A 17,356-nucleotide genomic window follows, 5' to 3' on the forward strand; every position below is an offset into this window, starting at 1 on the left:
TCATATTGATGCCCCTTAACCTCAAATTTCAAGATTCAAACAAAAGTCACAACACAAGAAAATATTGCATTTTAAAGTGATTTTAAAAGTAGTATGTAAATCTGTGAAAATAAATGGGCAGCATTTCAAAATAAAGTCAGATTAAGTTTTCTTTACTTCACGTTTTCACGTTTCTACTCAGCTTTTAGGTTTTCTTAATTATTCCATTGAGATTGTGTAAGAATTACAGCCTTACAATATATCTAATAAGATTGTTTTTGAACTGCCATTCTGACAGGTCCTTATGTGAATGTCACCATTATCATCTTGGTGTTTTTGGCATCAGTAAATAAGAATGTATACCTAATAAAATGTTCAGTTGAAGTATTCTATGTATTCTAGACTAATGTGTGACTTTTACAAGCGTTATACTGCCACTTTTGTCACTGCCATTATTTCACGTCAGACGTGTAGAAGATAATTAGCTGAAGTAGGGCTCTCTCTAAATACCAATGGATCTATAATCTGACAAATTACATCTATTATCTTAATATTTATCTATCCTTATGACATGAACATTTCTGTAGGTCTTTGCTTCCCTTTTAAAGTGATGGCTCTTTTCAGTTTTAAACTGTTAGCTTACTCTTCTACTCTGGAGTGGCCCACGGGGAGAGGTGGCGGGCTGGGGTGGGTTTGCTTGTCGACCCCCAGCTCAGCCGTCTCGTGTTGGGGTTTACCCCAGTGGATGAGAGGGTCGCAGCCCTGCGCCTTCGGGTTGGGGAGAGGTCTCTGACTATCATTTCAGGCTACGGGCCGAATGGTAGTGCGGAGTACCCGGCCTTCTTGGTGTCCCTGTCGGGGTTGCTGGATAGTGCCCCTCCTGGGGACTCCATTATTCTGCTGGGGGACTTCAACGCCCACGTGAGAAACGACAGTGACACCTGGAGAGGCGTGATCGGGAGGAATGGCCTCCCCGATCTGAATCCGAGTGGTGCTTTGTTATTGGACTTCTGTGTTAGTCACGGATTGTCCATAATGAACACCATGTTCAAACTTAAGGGTGTCCATCAGTGCACTTGGCACCAGGATACCCTAGGCAGGAGGTCAATGATCGACTTTGTTGTCGTATCATCAGACCTTCCGCCACATGTTTTGGACACTCGGGTGAAGAGAGGGGCTGAGCTGTCCACTGATCCCCACCTGGTGGTGAGTTGGATCCGCTGGGGGAGGAGAAAGCCGGACAGACTTGGCAGGCCCAAGTGCATAGTGAGGGTCTGCTGGGAACGTCTGGCGGACCCCTTGGCCAGGGATGTATTCAACTCTCACCTCCGGGAGAGCTTTGACCAAATTCCGAGGGATGTTGGAGACATAGAGTCCGAGTGGACCATGTTCTCCGCATCTATTGTCGATGCTGCTGCCCGTAGCTGCGGCCGTACGGTCTGCGGTTCCTGTTGCGGCGGCAATCCCTGAACCCGGTGGTGGACACCGGCAGTAAGGGACGCTGTCAAGCTGAAGAAGGAGTCCTATCGGCTGTGGTTGGCTTGTGGGACTCCTGAGGTGGCTGACAGGTACTGTGGGGCCAAGCGTGCCGCGGCCCGGGCGGTGGCAGAGGCAAAAATTCGGATCTGGGAGGGGTTCGGTGAGGCCATGGAGAAGGACTACCGGTTGGCCCCGAAGCGATTCTGGCAAACCATCCGGCGCCTCAGGAGGGGGAAGCAGTGCTTTGCCAACACTGTTTACATTGGGGGTGGGGAGCTGCTGACCTCGACTGGGGACATTATCGGCTGGTGGAAGGAGTACTTCGAGGATCTCCTCAATCCTGCCATCACACATTCCCTGGTGGAAACAGAGGCTGGGGACTCAGGGTTGGACTCTTTCATCACCCAGGCTGAAGTCACCGAGGTGGTTAAAAAGCTCCGCGGTGGCAGGACTTCGGGGTTGGATGAGATCCGCCCTGAGTACCTCAAGTCTTTGGATGTTGTGGGGCTGTCATGGTTGACACGCCTCTTCAACATTGCGTGGCGGACGGGGACAGTGCCTTTGGATTGGCAGACTGGGGTGGTGGTCCCCCTACATAAGAAGGGTGACCGGAGGGTGTGTTCCAACTACAGGGGAATCACACTCCTCAGCCTCCCTGGTAAGGCCTATGCCAGGGTATTGGAGAGGAGAGTCCGGCCGATAGTCGAACCCCGGCTTCAGGAGGAGCAGTGTGGTTTTTGTCCCGGCTGTGGAACACTGGACCAGCTCTATACCCTCTACAGGGTACTCGAGGTATCATGGGAGTTTGCCCAACCGGTCCACATGTGTTTTGTGGACCTGGAGAAAGCATTCGACTGTGTCCCTCGTGATGCCCTGTGGGGGGTGCTCCAGGAGTATGGAATCGGGGGCCCTTTACTAGGGGCCATCCGATCTCTGTACAAGCGGAGCAGGAGTTTGGTCCGCATTGCCGGCACTAAGTCGGACCTGTTCCCGGTGCATGTTGGACTCCGGCAGGGCTGCTCTTTGTCACCGGTCCTGTTCATAACTTTTATGGACAGGATTTCTAGACGCAGCCAAGGGCCGGAGGGGGTCTGGTTTGGGGACCAGAGGATTTTGTCTCTTCTTTTTGCAGATGATGTGGTCCTGCTGGCCCCCTCTAGCCAAGACCTACAGCATGCACTGGGGCTCCTCCAAGTCCGAGGCCATGGTTCTCGACCGCAAAAAGGGTGGCTTGTCCTCTTCAGGTTGGAGGGGAGTTCCTGCCTCAAGTGGAGGAGTTTAAGTATCTCCGGGTCTTGTTCACGAGTGAGGGAAGAATGGAGCGGGAGATCGACAGACGGATCGGTGCGGCTGCCACAATAATGGGGGCGCTGTGCCGGTCCGTTGTGGTGAAGAGAGAGCTGAGTCAAAAAGCGAAGCTCTCGATTTACCGGTCGGTTTGCGTTCCTGCCCTCACCTATGGCCATGAACTTTGGGTCATGACCGAAAGAACGAGATCCCGGATACAAGCGGCGGAAATGAGCTTCCTCCGTAGGGTGGCCGGGCACTCCCTTAGAGATAGGATGAGGAGCTCGGCCATCCGGGAGGGGCTCGGAGTAGAGCCGCTACTCCTCCACATCGAGAGGAGCCAGTTGAGGTTGCTCGGGCATTTATACCGGATGCCTCCTGGACGCCTTCCTCGGGAGGTGTTCCAGGCACGTCCCACCGGGAGGAGGCCCAGGGGACGGCCCAGGACACGCTGGAGGGACTATGTCTCTCGGCTGGCCTGGGAACGCCTTGGCCTCCCCCCGGAGGAGCTGGAGGAGGTGTCTGGGGAGAGGGACGTCTGGGCGTCTCTGCTGAGTCTGCTGCCCCCGCGACCCGGTCCTGGATAAAGCGGAAGATGACGAGTACGAGTAGCTTACTTTTTAACCACTATGTATGTAAAGAGGAAGGGGTTGACACTAAGTTTCAGCTGTACTATCTGGTTTTTGACTTTGGCCTCTGTGAATTTTCCGCTTATTATAACGCTTAGCAAAAACAACTTTTACAAAAAACAGATTCTTATTTCAATTTATTATATTATTTTCAGCTTTCTGAGGTGGCTTTGTAATGCTAGCTGTAACGCTATCTGTGAAGCGTTAGCTTCTACATAAGTCAGAGTAGCAAACTAGCAATTCTCTTTTAGTTGTATTATATATTTTTCATCCTCAAACAGTAACGTTTAGAAAATATGTATAGATTTATTTTATTTATATTGATTTTTGTCAGGTGTGCTTTCTTATCTTCCTGTAGCAGATAACTATGCTACAGTAGTAATTCTATACTAATTCAGGGATAAATGTGTTATGTTTATTTTTTGTCTTTTTGTACAGTCCGCAAGATATTTCTTTTAAAATGAATGTTTTTAATCAATTTGATTAGTTTTGTCCACTTAAGCTTACTGGCTTCCTGTAACAGCCAGATATGCTAAAGGCTTCAAAATAAATGTTAAATTTACTGTTAGTTGTAATTATTTTAGTTTGAGTGTAAGTTATGAGTAATGTGACTCTATTATAATACAGTAGGGCAAAATAAGCTTTAACTTCAGCCTATTTATTTTATAAATAAAACAAAATAAAACCATTCATTCATTATGCTCACACAGGTACTGTCAATGTGACTCACTTGGTTGAAGGTTTGATTTCCTGTCTGTTTTTCAGCCACTTTATTTCAGCTGTGGGGTCAGCAACTTCCACAGTAAGCTGGATCTTCTTTCCCTTGTTCACGGAGTAGGCTGGATCCAGCTTCGTTAGGAAAGCTAACCAGAAAGTGTCATGTCAGAGTAGAACAGTTTTAATAGACAAACGATCCATGAGAGCCAACTTTTAGCAGTAAGAGGCTAACACACATTCCGCCTGTCATCTAGGCTATATAACCTCTCTCCAGAGGCCTTTAAATGCTGCCAGTTTTTACAGCCTGGTGCATTAAAGAGGTTTAGTTTCCTTCTTGCCTTTTTATCCTTTGTGCACATTCTGCCTTTGTCTCGTAAAAATGTCTCCTCTCAGTTCCTCTGCCCCTCACCATCACTTTTCTTGGACCCCGCCTTCATCTTCTTCAGCCTCTTCAGCATGCCCCTCAGGTCTGTGATGCCATACTGAAAGGCAATCTTCTCGTAATCACAAGGCTTGGCTGCCTTTAGGATTTCCCATACATCCACCTCCTCCTTCGGCTCCTCCGGCTTCTCCTTTCTAAACATCAGCATTAACCCAGAAAGAAAATGAGACCGGATATAGCTGAAGTCAAAAGATGCATTTTTTTGGGAAAAGATCTTACCTTTTCTTAAGCAACACACTGAAGTCCAGCTCACCAGCATCCTCATCCCCATCTCCTCTGCAGAAAAGAAAATGTGAACAATTTAATCGTGGTGAATTTTTTTCCTTTTAACTGAAATTGAGAATATTTGACATCACTGGTTCGTCTCTTGAGTTACTGAGCCTCTTTACATCAAATAGTTCAGTCAATTGGCTTAAACTCGAAAGGTTGCAAGGATTCGGCTCACTCTAAGTGAAGTGTGGAGAAACTACAAAATTTCAACAACAAATTTTGACACTCCCTACTGCTTTGTTCATACTGCTTAACACTGAATTTATGGTTAAGTTTGACCCAAAATGCCTCAACTTTGGGCTTTAAAGTCCATTAGAAATCTGCAAACTACCTTTGAAATAATTAAACACTGAAGTTTAATTTTTATTCAACAAAGAGTTTTTTTGTGGAAAATGAAAGCATTAACAAACATGCTAGCATTGCCTTTGAAAACAAACGTTCTATTAGCTAATATGCTCACATTAGCTAAAATTCTACTTGTTGCATGTAACTATTAATAATGAAGAATAGCTACTATGATAAAGTTAGATAATGTTCTATCATTTGCTTACAGTTAAGCCCTGTTATTTTTCCCTTTGGCAGATTTAGTTTTAAATTTCTTTTTTATTCCACCAAGAGTTTTATGTAGGAATTGCAAACATTATCAGACATGTTAGCATTAGCATGTTGCTTTTGTCAGCAAACATTATCTATTAGCTGATAAGTACATGTCAGCTAACAGGCTACTAGTAGCATTTTAGACAACAGTTACTACCACAATCTGCTATGCTAATAGCTCAGTGACCAGGGGTCAACAAACTTTTCAATAAAAAAAACACACTTGCCCCGCTGCTACAAAAAAAAATTGTCTTGAGCTGAAAAGATTTTATAAAGATGTACTAAATGAGATTTTTTATTGTGAAAGCTAAAGAAATTAAACTAAATGAGGCCAGCTGAGTCAGGCTTTTCCATAAATGTGGAAAATTACAAAAATATAAAACACATTGTTTAAAGCTAAAAATTATTCTAGTTTTAAGCCTTGTACCATTGGTGCCTTACTGTTGCAGATTTTATAAGCAAATATTGCACAAAACAGAGGAAAAGCTAAAACCACCGTTTCTTGTTGCTTTGGCCATCTCATATTTATTATTTAGTTACATGTGATTTAATGTGAAAAAATGTCTACATTGTTTAGTGTCAAATGAATTTATGGCTTTTCACACCTCTTTACCAGAGATGCTAAAATGTATGGAAGGTGTTAAGGACATGTTTGTTGTCAAAAAAAGATTTGTTCTTTGTTTGTTCTTGTTACACAAAACTATGATTATGGTTGACCTTCATTTTAGTTTGAAGGCTCAGTGAAAGTTTTTCACATCAATGGTTTTTGGTGTAGATGCTGAAATATTATCTGTGAACAAAACACATTTTTTACAAAACCGTGTCCTACTTCCATCACTGAGTGTTTTAATGTTCAAAAAATGTCCATAGTCCTAAACTTGGTTAATATTTTCAAATGCTGTGGAAGTAGTTGTACAGCTAACATAATTTTCATGCTCGGTCAACCATTTTTTATTTATATTTTGTTATTTATGCTGTGTGAGTGAGAACATTATAATCCTAAGAGAATTTGCTCCCATCAGGATAACTGGATGGATATTGGCCTCAGATAAACTGTTCTCACAGGTCAACCACTACTGCCGGGGTTGTCTTTAAAGTTTAGATTTTTCATGGACTCAGATGAGTTAAATGAACCTCAAAAATACACAGAAAACGCTCACTTTCTTGTAAACGAGCATCCAGGGTTAGAAAACAGCAATAACCCATTCCTGCTGATGCTTATTGGACTATGTCATGGATTATAGATGTTACTATGTAGACTGATGACTCAGCCCCCCAAGACATTTCTTAGTTCTGATTGGCCTCCATATGTGTAAATGTAAAAGGCTGATTAAGGCTTTTATGTATAGCTACCCTGCCAGAGAACAATAGAGGATTATTCAATGAATTAACTTGAACCATTAAAGGACATACAATCTTTTTTTATCTAGCCCAAATTAGTTGGCAAAAATTGTGGCTTTCAAAATCCTGGGTAATGGCTAATAGTCCCTGCAATGGAAAAGCTCATTTTGTCAATGATTTACTGAGCCCACCAAATCCTTGAATTCAGGTGTTCCAATCCCATCCATATCCACAGGTGTATACATCCAGCCCCTAGGCATGCAAACTGCTTCTACAAACATTTGCGAAAGAATGTGTTGCTCTCGAAAGCTCTGATCTCTAAGGAGGGGCTCTGATCTCAATTGATCTGAGCTCAATTCTGAGTGTCATAGCAAAAGGTGTGAATACTTATAGTTACATCCATATTTATATAGTTTTTTTTACCCATTTTCTGAAACATGCTCCAATTATAGTTATATTATGGACACGAACATAATGTATACTCTCAGCTTTCATTTGAGGGTATCCACATTCAAGGTGGATATAGGGATTTACAGTTTGAACTCCTTAACATGTCTCAAAGGCTATTGCATGGACATAACTCCTTCGTTATGTCATTATCAATTGAGCAAATAAAAGACTTGGAGCTGATTTGAGGTGTGGTGCTTGTATTTGAAAGATGTTGCTGTGGGCAGGCAACATGTGGTCAAAGGACCTCTCCATGCAGGTGAAACAAGCTATCCGTAGGCTGAAAAAACAGAAAACATTACTCCTAAATTACAATATTAGGAGTGGAACAATCTACAGTTCGGTACATACTGAGAAAGAACACACTAGTGAACTCAGTAAAAACACCTGGACATCCACAGAAGATAATAGTGGTGGATAATAACACACATATTTCCATGGTTAAGAGAAACCCCTTCACAACAGCCATCTAAGTGAACAACACTCTCCAGGAGTTAGGCGTCTACCAAGTCTACCATAACATCTCGCTGAGCTGATTACAGACATGGAGAAAAAATACACGGACTCTTTCATCATAATACTGGGAGATGTTAACAGTACAAACCTCTCCAAAGAACTCCCCAAATACAGACAGCATATTAAGTGCCCCACCAGAGACAAAAACACGCTGGACCATTGTTACACAGCTTTAAAGGACTCATATCATGCTGTTACCAGGGCTGCTCTGGGTTTTTCAGATCATTCTCCTATCCACCTCATCCCAACCTATAGACAGAGACTAAGAGCTTCCAAACCCATGGTGCACACTGTTAAGAAGTGGACTGAGGAATCAAAGCAGATGCTACAGGCCTGCTTTGAGTGCACAGACTGGACTGTTTTTGAAACTTCAGCCACTGACTTAAACCAACTAACTGATGTGGTGACATCATACATCAGTTTCTGTGAGGACATGTGTGTGCAGACCAAGACCTTCTGTACCTTTGGAAATAACAAGCCATGGTTTACTCCACATCTCAGGAACCTGCGCAGGGATGAGGAAGAAACTCACAGCAGTGGAGATTGGGCGCGGTACAGGCAGGCCAGGGACAAACTAACAAAGGAGATCAAAGCAGCCAAGAGAAGCTATAGTGAGAAGCTTAAGAACATCCTTTCTACTGGTGACACTTCAGCTGTATGGACTGGTCTGAGAAACCTGACTGCCTATAGGAGCCCCCCAGCCATCCTGAACAGAATCCTCGCCTGGCTAACTGTCTGAATGGCTTCTACTGCAGACATGACAGGAAGCCGTTCACACCCCAAACCATCTCCTCCACATCCCAATCAGGAACAAATTCTTCCCATAAAGCAACCAACCCCCTACCTTCAGATCCTCTGCCTGCACTAAAGATCTCTGAGGAAAACGTAAATAGGTTCTTTCAGCACATGAAAACAAAGAAAGGTGGAGGACCTGATAACGTCTCCCCATCATGTCTGAAAGCCTGTGCAAATCAACTTGCCCCGATCTTCACCCGGATCTTCAACAAGTCACTGGAGAAATGTGAGGTCCCCTCCTGCTTCAAACGATACACCATCATCCCGGTGCCCAAGAAACCCACCATCCTAGGATTAAATGACTACAGGCCTGTAGCCCTGACGTCTGTGGTCATGAAATCCTTTGAGCGGCTGGTGTTGAAGCATCTGAAAGACATCACAAGCCCCCTGCTGGACTCCCTGCAATTTGCTTACCGAGCAAACAGGTCGGCAGATGATACTGTCAACTTAGGTCTACACTTCATCCTGCAACACCACGATCGTCCAGGGACATATGCCAGGATCCTGTTTGTAGACTTCAGCTCGGCCTTCAACATCATCATACCAGACATCCTCCACCAGAAGCTCACCCAGCTCAATGTCCCAGCCTCCACCTGTCAGTGGATCAACAGCTTCCTGACAGACCGACAGCAGCAGATGACACTGGGGAGCATCTTCTCCTGCACCAGATCAATAAGTACTGGTGCCCCCCAGGGGTGTGTTCTATCCCCACCCCTCTTCTCCCTGTACACAAATGACTGCACCTCATCGGACTCGTCTGTGAAACTCCTGAAGTTTGCAGATGACACCACTGTCATTGGACTGATCCAGGATGGTGATGAGTCTGCATACAGACAGCAGGTGGATCGGCTGGTACGCTGGTGTAGTCAGAACTACTTGAACCCAACCCGCTCAAGACTGTGGAAATGGTGGTGGACATTCGGAGAACACCACCTCCATACACCCCCCTTACCATCCTCAACAACACTGTATCGGCTGTGGACCACTTCAGGTTCTTAGGAACCACCATCTCTGAGGACCTGAGATGGTCTTCACACATAGACACTGTTCGGAAGAAGGCCCAGCAGAGGCTGTACTTCCTGAGACAACTCAAGAAGTTCAACCTTCCACAGGAGCTGCTGGTCATCTTCTACACTGCCATCATTCAATCTGTCCTGTCTTCATCCATCTCGGTGTGGTTTGGCTCATCCACGAAACAGGACAGGTCCAGACTGCAATGAATAATTAGGTCTGCAGAGAGAATAATCAGGGCTGACCTTCCCTCCATCCAGGACTTATACAAGTCTAGGGTCAGGAAAAGAGATGCAAAAATCTCTGCAGACCCCACACACCCTGCACATAAACTGTTCAGAGCTTTACCTTCAGGCCGCCGCTACAGAGCACTGTTTACTAAAACCAGCCGCCACAGAGACAGTTTCTTCCCCCAGGCTGTTTCTCTGATGAACATTTACCAAACAACCTCATACTGAAGTTGCAAATGCACCTTTGTTTATGTGTATATTTGTATATATGCATTTAAGGACATAAAGATATATGCATTATATATTTTATAACGCATTAAAAAGGAAAAAAGAAAACCCACAGACCAGAGTCAAATTCCTTGTTTGTATGTACGAAGTTGGCAATAAAGCTGATTCTGATAAAGAGAAGAGAGCATAAAAGTAAATACAAAGGGTTCGCTGCAAGGTGCAAGCCACTCATAGGCCTCAAAAACAGAAAGGCTATGCGGGACTTTGCTAATAGAACATCTAAAAAAGCCAACACAGTTCTGGAAGAACATTCTTTAGACAACTGAAACCATGATCAACCTCTACCAGAATGATGGCAAAAAAGTATGGAGAAAGCGAGGAACCGCCCATGATCCAAAGCATTACAAATCATCTATAAAACATGGTGCTTGGGTGTGCATGGCTGCCAGCAGTCCTGGGACACTGGTGTTTATTGATGATGTGACACAGGACAGAAGCAGGCAAATGAGTCCTGAGGTGTTCAGAGAAAAACTTACTGCTCAGATCCAACTAAATGCAGTCAGTTGATTGGGTGGCGTTTCATAACACAGATGGACAATGACTGAAAGCACACAGCCAAAGCAACCCAGGAGTTTATGACAGCAAAGAAGTGTAATATTCTTGAATCAGTCCCTTGATCTTAACCCAATGGAGCATGCATTTCACTTGTTAAAGACTAAACTTCAGACTAAAAGGCCCACAAACAAAAGACTTAAAGCTGCTGGGGTAAAGGCCTGGTAGAGCACTAAAAAACCCAACTTCTGGTGATGTCCAGAAGTTTAAGAATTCATCATTTTAGTGCCAGCAAAGGGTTATCAACCAAGTATTTGAAATTAACACTTTATTTTCAGGTAATTCTTTTGTCCAATTACTGTTAAGCCCCTGCAATGGAGGGATTGTTAAAAAATGCTTTAGTTCTCCCACTGAACCCACTGAATTAAAGTTTAAAGTCATTTCAACTGCATCTGAGATGTTTGATTTAAAACTCATTGTGGTAATGTACACAACAAAAATTATAAAAAATAATTGTCTAAATAATTTCTGGTTTTCTTCACACAGGCCTGAAACTTTGCAGTTGCTAAGCTGGGCCATCTCAGTCTTTTACTTTTACTTTCCTCAAGGTGTGGATTGATAAAGCTTTATTTGAGGAGTGAAAACATGAGAAAAGCGTAAATTATATGAGTTGTTAAGTTTGCCTTCTGGAACAAGACTTACCAAACACTTTCAGTTAGAACAACACATTATTTGGTGTTAGTGCTAATGTAGTCAGGCCGAAGGCTCAAATCGTCTGTGCACCTTTTCAGCTCAGAGTGAATCAGCTTGTCTTTAGGTTTTTCTGACAGTATGGCTTCACTCTGTTACTTTTGCATGTCTCAGATAAACTCTAAGACAAATACATATACACAACCTGGAACATTGTTTGGGCTGTGATAAAATGCTCAATGTGTCATAACACCAAAGAATTGTGTGTTTTGTACTCCTGGGCCATCACTGAAGCCATCACTTTAATTTCACAAACATCAGACATTTCATTCTGGACATGAGTGTACCCAAATGCTTGTTTTAATTATTAGAGTTGAACTCTACATTTGCAACTCAGTAGATGAGAAAATCATAGCTTTTTTAATTTTGTTTTATTTTTACTAATTTAATGTAAAAAGTCCAACTCGTAAATGGCTGTTTCAGTACACAAGGAGTTACATTTAAAGCATTTATTTCTGCTAACTTTGATGATTAAGGCTTGCAGCTGACCATAATCAAACATTTGTTAATCTGCAAATTAAAATATTACATAAAACCAATAATAACAGAATTTTGCACAATCATTGGAAGTCCTCCTTTCAAATGAAAATTTTAATTTGGAAACTAGAAAAGCTATCATAAAATGTAGAGCTCTGCCAAGGCAATAGAGTCAATGACGAATGTCAACTTTTTTCTATACTGATGAGCTACACTCTGGGTGACCTCTGGCCACTGCATGTCAGCTGCTGACAGGGCGAGGAACCATGTAGGAGTTCCAATTTTTTGCACGACGGTCTGGGAATGATGAAGAATCCTGCATAAAAATCCAGGATCCAGATGGTACCCCACATCACCACCAAAATCTAATCATCTGTTCATCCAAATCCGATCCCAACTTTTTGAGTTATTTTGCAAACAGACAGACAGACGGACAGGCAAACCAACGTAGACAAAAACATAACCTCCTTGGTGGAGGTTCCCAAGTTTGTAAGAAGAGTGGAAAGGCGGTTGAGGTCCATTGTGAAGTTTCCACAATCAGTGATAATTTGTGGATCCATTCCATCTGCTGGTGTTGGTCCAATGGGTTTTATAAAGTCCAAAGTCAGCACAGCCGTCTAACAGGAAATTTTTGAGTACTTTGTGCTTCACTCTGTTGACAAGCTGTATAGAGATGCTGATTTTATCTTCTAGCAGAACCAGTACCTGCTTTAATGACCATGAGATCACTGCGTCTGATTGGCAAGCAAACAGGTCTGACCTAAAGCCCATGGAGGATATATGAAGCCACAGGTTGCTCTCCTTCTCCTTCATGCAAGGAAATCATGCAAAAGGATCCCCGACCAAGTACTGAGTACATAAACAGTACTGTACAATTTGGACAAACATTTCAGTAGTGGATTTAGTGAATTTAGCTTTTCCTTAGCTGCACTCTATAATAATAAAAATGAAAAGCCATGAAAAACACATAAATATGGCTCTGTGTGTAATGAATCGATATAATATTCAAGCTTCACGTTCTTAAACTATTCAAATAAATTGACTTTTGTGTGATATTGTAATTTATTGAGATTTACCTTAGAAGTTATTTTAACATATATGCTTGATCCAGTTAGAGAATTAACACAGACTGATTCGCTTTTGATCCGTTGAAACGCAACAGAAATGTTCCTGCATCCTTCGGCAAATCTGTGCATTTAAACAATCCTTTCTTGCAGCTTCACAGGCAATACTCGCAACCTCAGGACCCTGTTTTACATTGATACAATCTGCCTTGTTAGTCATGTGTAAAAAAAAAATATAACGGGACCTGATTAAAGATGCACCAGAACTCCGGTTCATTCGTCATAATTTGTCTTCATTGTGACAAATTATGAGGAAAATGTTAATTTAATCATTAACATAATAGGTTGTCAAGAAGTAAAAATACCTGAAAGTTTCTGAAATAATTTCTATTTTAAGCTGCAATGATTGAACTGAAGTGAGGATCCTAGTTAGAAAGATGATCCTCCTTACTTTCTCTCTGGAGGTGAAGCTGCATGAAATCCAAATCTTTCACACATTAACTCTCCAGCAGCATCCTTGGGTTTTAACTAACATCTCACTTTTCATTTATCACACCAACCTATCTCTCCCTCATATCACCACTCTGCAAATAAGCTCAGTGACATCTTGTCCAAAGCACAATATGAAGCTGTCTTTTTGGATGTTGACTCTCTCATCTTTGCCCACGCCTTTCTGCCAGGGCTCTAATGAAGGAAGGGAATTATGTTTTCAAACACGATCTGCAGATACGAGGCACCATGTGTCGGTGCAAAGGTGTCAGCTCATTTACGATCTCACATATTTACATGGTGTAAGAGAAGTAAAAAAGAAAAACAATAAACAAAATACGAATTTAAATCCTTGGATACATTTCACCAAAAAAGCTGATAATGTTATATTTATAGAGCTGTGAAAAAGTATTGACCTTCTTACAGATTGCTTTTGTTCTTGTTTTTGTTTTTGTTTTAGATCCTTAAATAAATTTTATTATCAGACAAAAATAACCTGTTGGAATACAAAAAAGCAGGTTTCCAATCAAATTAAAAAGGCAAAACTGCAATCCAGACATAGCCAGCCACATGTGAAAAAGTAATAAACCCCTTTACAGAATAACTGGTTGTTCTCTGATAACTGGCAAATGACTCTTCCTGGTCATTGTGGAGAAAGTTTGGACATCCTTTCTTAACTGTTTCAAATCAGGAATTTCTAGCTTTTCAAGCATGAATGGGCTGTTTAACGTAATCTCAATCTCAGTCTCAGTGAAGTCCAGACTTTGTCTAGGCTACTTTATTCCCATTCAAAGATGGACTTTCTGCTTTGCTGTGGATCAGTGTCCTGCTGCATAACACAAGTGTGCTTGAGCTTAAAGTCACAGACTAATGGATGGACAGAATATTTTTCCAAAACTCTCTGGGATCTACATGCTTTTTGGTAAATCTTAGACGGCCTCAGTGTTCTTTTTGGTCAGCAGTGGTTTTCATCTAGGAGCACAGTGGGACAGTTGTTAGCACTTTGCATTGCTGCAAAAGGTCCTGGGGTCAAATCTTGGCCTGGGGTCTTCCTGCATGGAGTTAGCATGTTGTCCCTGTGCATGCATGGGTTCTCTCAGGGTACTCCAGATTTCTCCCACACTCCAAAAAATGGTTAATAGGTTAATTGTAAGGTTAATTGGTCTCTCTAAATTGCCCTCAGGTATGAGTGTGTGTGTGTGTGTGTGTGTGTGTGCGCGTGTGTGTGTGTGGCACCAGCCCTCCCGCAACATTACACGGTTAAGCAGGATGGATGAATGGATGAGGCCTGCATGGATGATGCCAGCAGGGGATTTAGATGTTGTCCTGGGTTCTTTTGTGACCTCCTGGATGAGTCGTCAGTGCACTCTTGGAGTAATTTTGGTCAGCTGATCTTTCCTGGGCACGTTCACCACTGTTCCATGTTTACTCCATTTGTGGATAATGGATCTCACTATGATTTTCAAAAGTCCCAAAGTCTGAAAAACTGAATTTTCTAACTCTTTTTCAGACTCATAGATTTTTTTCATTAGTTTTTTAAAATTTGTTATATTGGGCATTATAATATGTTGCATTTTGACATCTTTTAGCCTACTTCATGTTATCAGACAGGTTCTATTTAAGTTATTTCTTGATTCTACCGCTGCAGCAGTAAGCAGGCCTGGATGTGGGTAGTAAAATCAAATTGGTTTAGATCAAGGGATGTAATTACTTTTTTACAAAGTGGGAGGTTTCTATGGATGGATTTTATTCCTTTATAAATTAACTTTATGTCTTTTGGTGAAAAAAGCAAAAACTGAAAAAAATGAAAGGGGGTAAACACTTTTTAAGTGCCCTGTTTGCACAGTCTCTTAAAAGATGTTAGCTGAAACACATGATGAAATACAGCAAGCAGACGCTTTGGGACATGACAGGAAGAGAGAGATGGCGAGCAGACTGACTGGAACAGATCCTGCAAGCCGTGAAAGATTGACAGACACATAGGCAGAGACGCTGGCTGAGACTGGCAGAAGCCCAGAGGCGGCGATCTGCAGAGTGACACCGAGCGAGACAGCGTGACGGGTGACATGTCGAGTAGACTCCCGTCGACACTGACACTCACAATCGTTTAAACGACTCCAAGATGTTGTCCTGCTGGTCCTTCTGTGCAGCTGAAAGCAGACAGAAGAAGGAAGGCTGGTGAGTGCTCAGGGAGGTTAATTCATTACACGGCAGGCTCCAGCACCAAAGGAATAATGGACTGATGACCTCGCGAGGCCACTAAATGACGGGATCTAATGTGTATCGCACTCACTGAGTTATTGGCTGACAAAGTCAGTTACATAGTAATGGTGGACACGTTGAATGGAAGATGACAATAATGTGATTAAGTGTCTATGTGCAGACCTACCCTGCACAGAGACTTCGAATGTGCAGCTGTCGCACTTGTCTTTGGCGGTGACCTCACAGCGGTAGCCACCTGCGTCTCCATCCACCACTTTGATGATGTTCATCTCGTAAGTGTAGATCTGACAGAGAGAAGGGATGAAACGCTGGGAACACACATAATCACATCGAAAACCAAGCACGTCCCGCAAATCCGTGGGTATGCGGGACGTGCTCACAAGCACATATACATCCCTCTTCAGTTACAGGGTAATAATTAAAATTATTTGGTTTTTGTCAGGTTCTAAAATAATGTAAATCTTACCAATGTGTACAAAAACACAAAACAGATTTCACACTGTCATTAATTATTTAACAAAATGCTGAAGCTTAAAAAGTACACCCCATGATTCCACATCCTTGTGGCCTACTCTTCTTTACATCGTTTCGGGTAATTGAGGTTTGCATACATCAAGTTCTGTACAGATCTCTGGACTTTGACTGGACCATTGCAACACCTTGATTCGTTACTTTTTTAGCCATGTTTGTTTAGATTTGCTGCTTTGTTTGGGATTATTGTTCTGTTGACGCAGTTTGGACCAAGCTTCAACTGTGGAACAGATTTGACTCCAGAATAGTTTAGTATACTGAAGTGTTCATAGTCTACTCAGTAACTGCAAGGTGTCTGGGACCTGTAGCTGGAAAACAAGCCCTAATCACCACCTTTTAACTACAGTGCTTGACTGTTTGTATCAAGTTCTTGTGCTGATTTTGATGTGTTTGGTTTTCTACACACTGGTGCTGTGCATTATATTCAAACATCTCTACTTTGATCACATCTGTTCCAGAAATCTTGTGGTTTAGAGAGGTTGGTTCCTAGCATATCTTCCAACCCACATGTTTAGTTGGGTTGGAGGCAACTGTGGCTCAGTAGGAAGAGTAGTCGTCTTGCAATCAGAAGGTTGTGGGTTCGATTCCAGCTTCCTCCTGCCACAGGTCAATGTCCCCCTGGGCAAGGCACTTAACCTCAAGTTGCCTACCAATCTGCGTATGGGTGTATGAATGTGTGAGCGTTAGTGAGTGCAATTGGGTGAATGTGGCGCTAGTGTAAAGCGCTTTGAGCGGTCTGTATGACTGGAAAAGCGCTATATAAGTTCAGTCCATTTGCCATTTGTTCTTTAAATGTCCTGCCTTGAACATTTAACATTCTAATTGAGTCCTGCAGACCTTTCAGTTTCTCTGAGCATTGCACAGTCTGAATGAATGGTGAATTTGCATGGATGTCTGTCTAAAATTTACAGTTGGATGATACATTTCAAATTGTTTGTAAATTGTCAAAAAACTCCTCCCAGATTTATGGGCAACACCAGTTGCTTCTTTTAGCCCATTGCTGATGTATTTCTACCCTGGCATTTTACAGACACATAAATGCTCCAGCAAACTGCTGAAACTCCTGCTTTTAAAGATGTGGACAGTATTGATCATCAGTCATTTAGGAGCTTTAATTTGCACATTTCTGTTTCCCACTCAGATCTCATGGAGGAGGTAAGGGTGTCCTTTTTTCACACAGCCTTTTTTATTTTTATTTTCATATGTGTTTAATTAATAATGGCAATATTGAATCTGATGTGTGTCTGTGTACATTTGAGGAAGGACTTGAATAATTTAAGTACCTGGTAAAGACCAATCATT

At 42.5% G+C, this 17,356-nt stretch overlaps 1 pseudogene; it reads right to left on the reverse strand.

Moving 5' to 3' along the window:
• LOC124864180 overlaps window positions 1-17,356 on the reverse strand; it is a 55,572-nt pseudogene that overhangs the window by 33,788 nt on the left and 4,428 nt on the right.

Source organism: Girardinichthys multiradiatus, chromosome Y (genome assembly GCF_021462225.1).
Source record: "Girardinichthys multiradiatus isolate DD_20200921_A chromosome Y, DD_fGirMul_XY1, whole genome shotgun sequence".
Lineage (NCBI taxonomy): Eukaryota > Metazoa > Chordata > Actinopteri > Cyprinodontiformes > Goodeidae > Girardinichthys > Girardinichthys multiradiatus.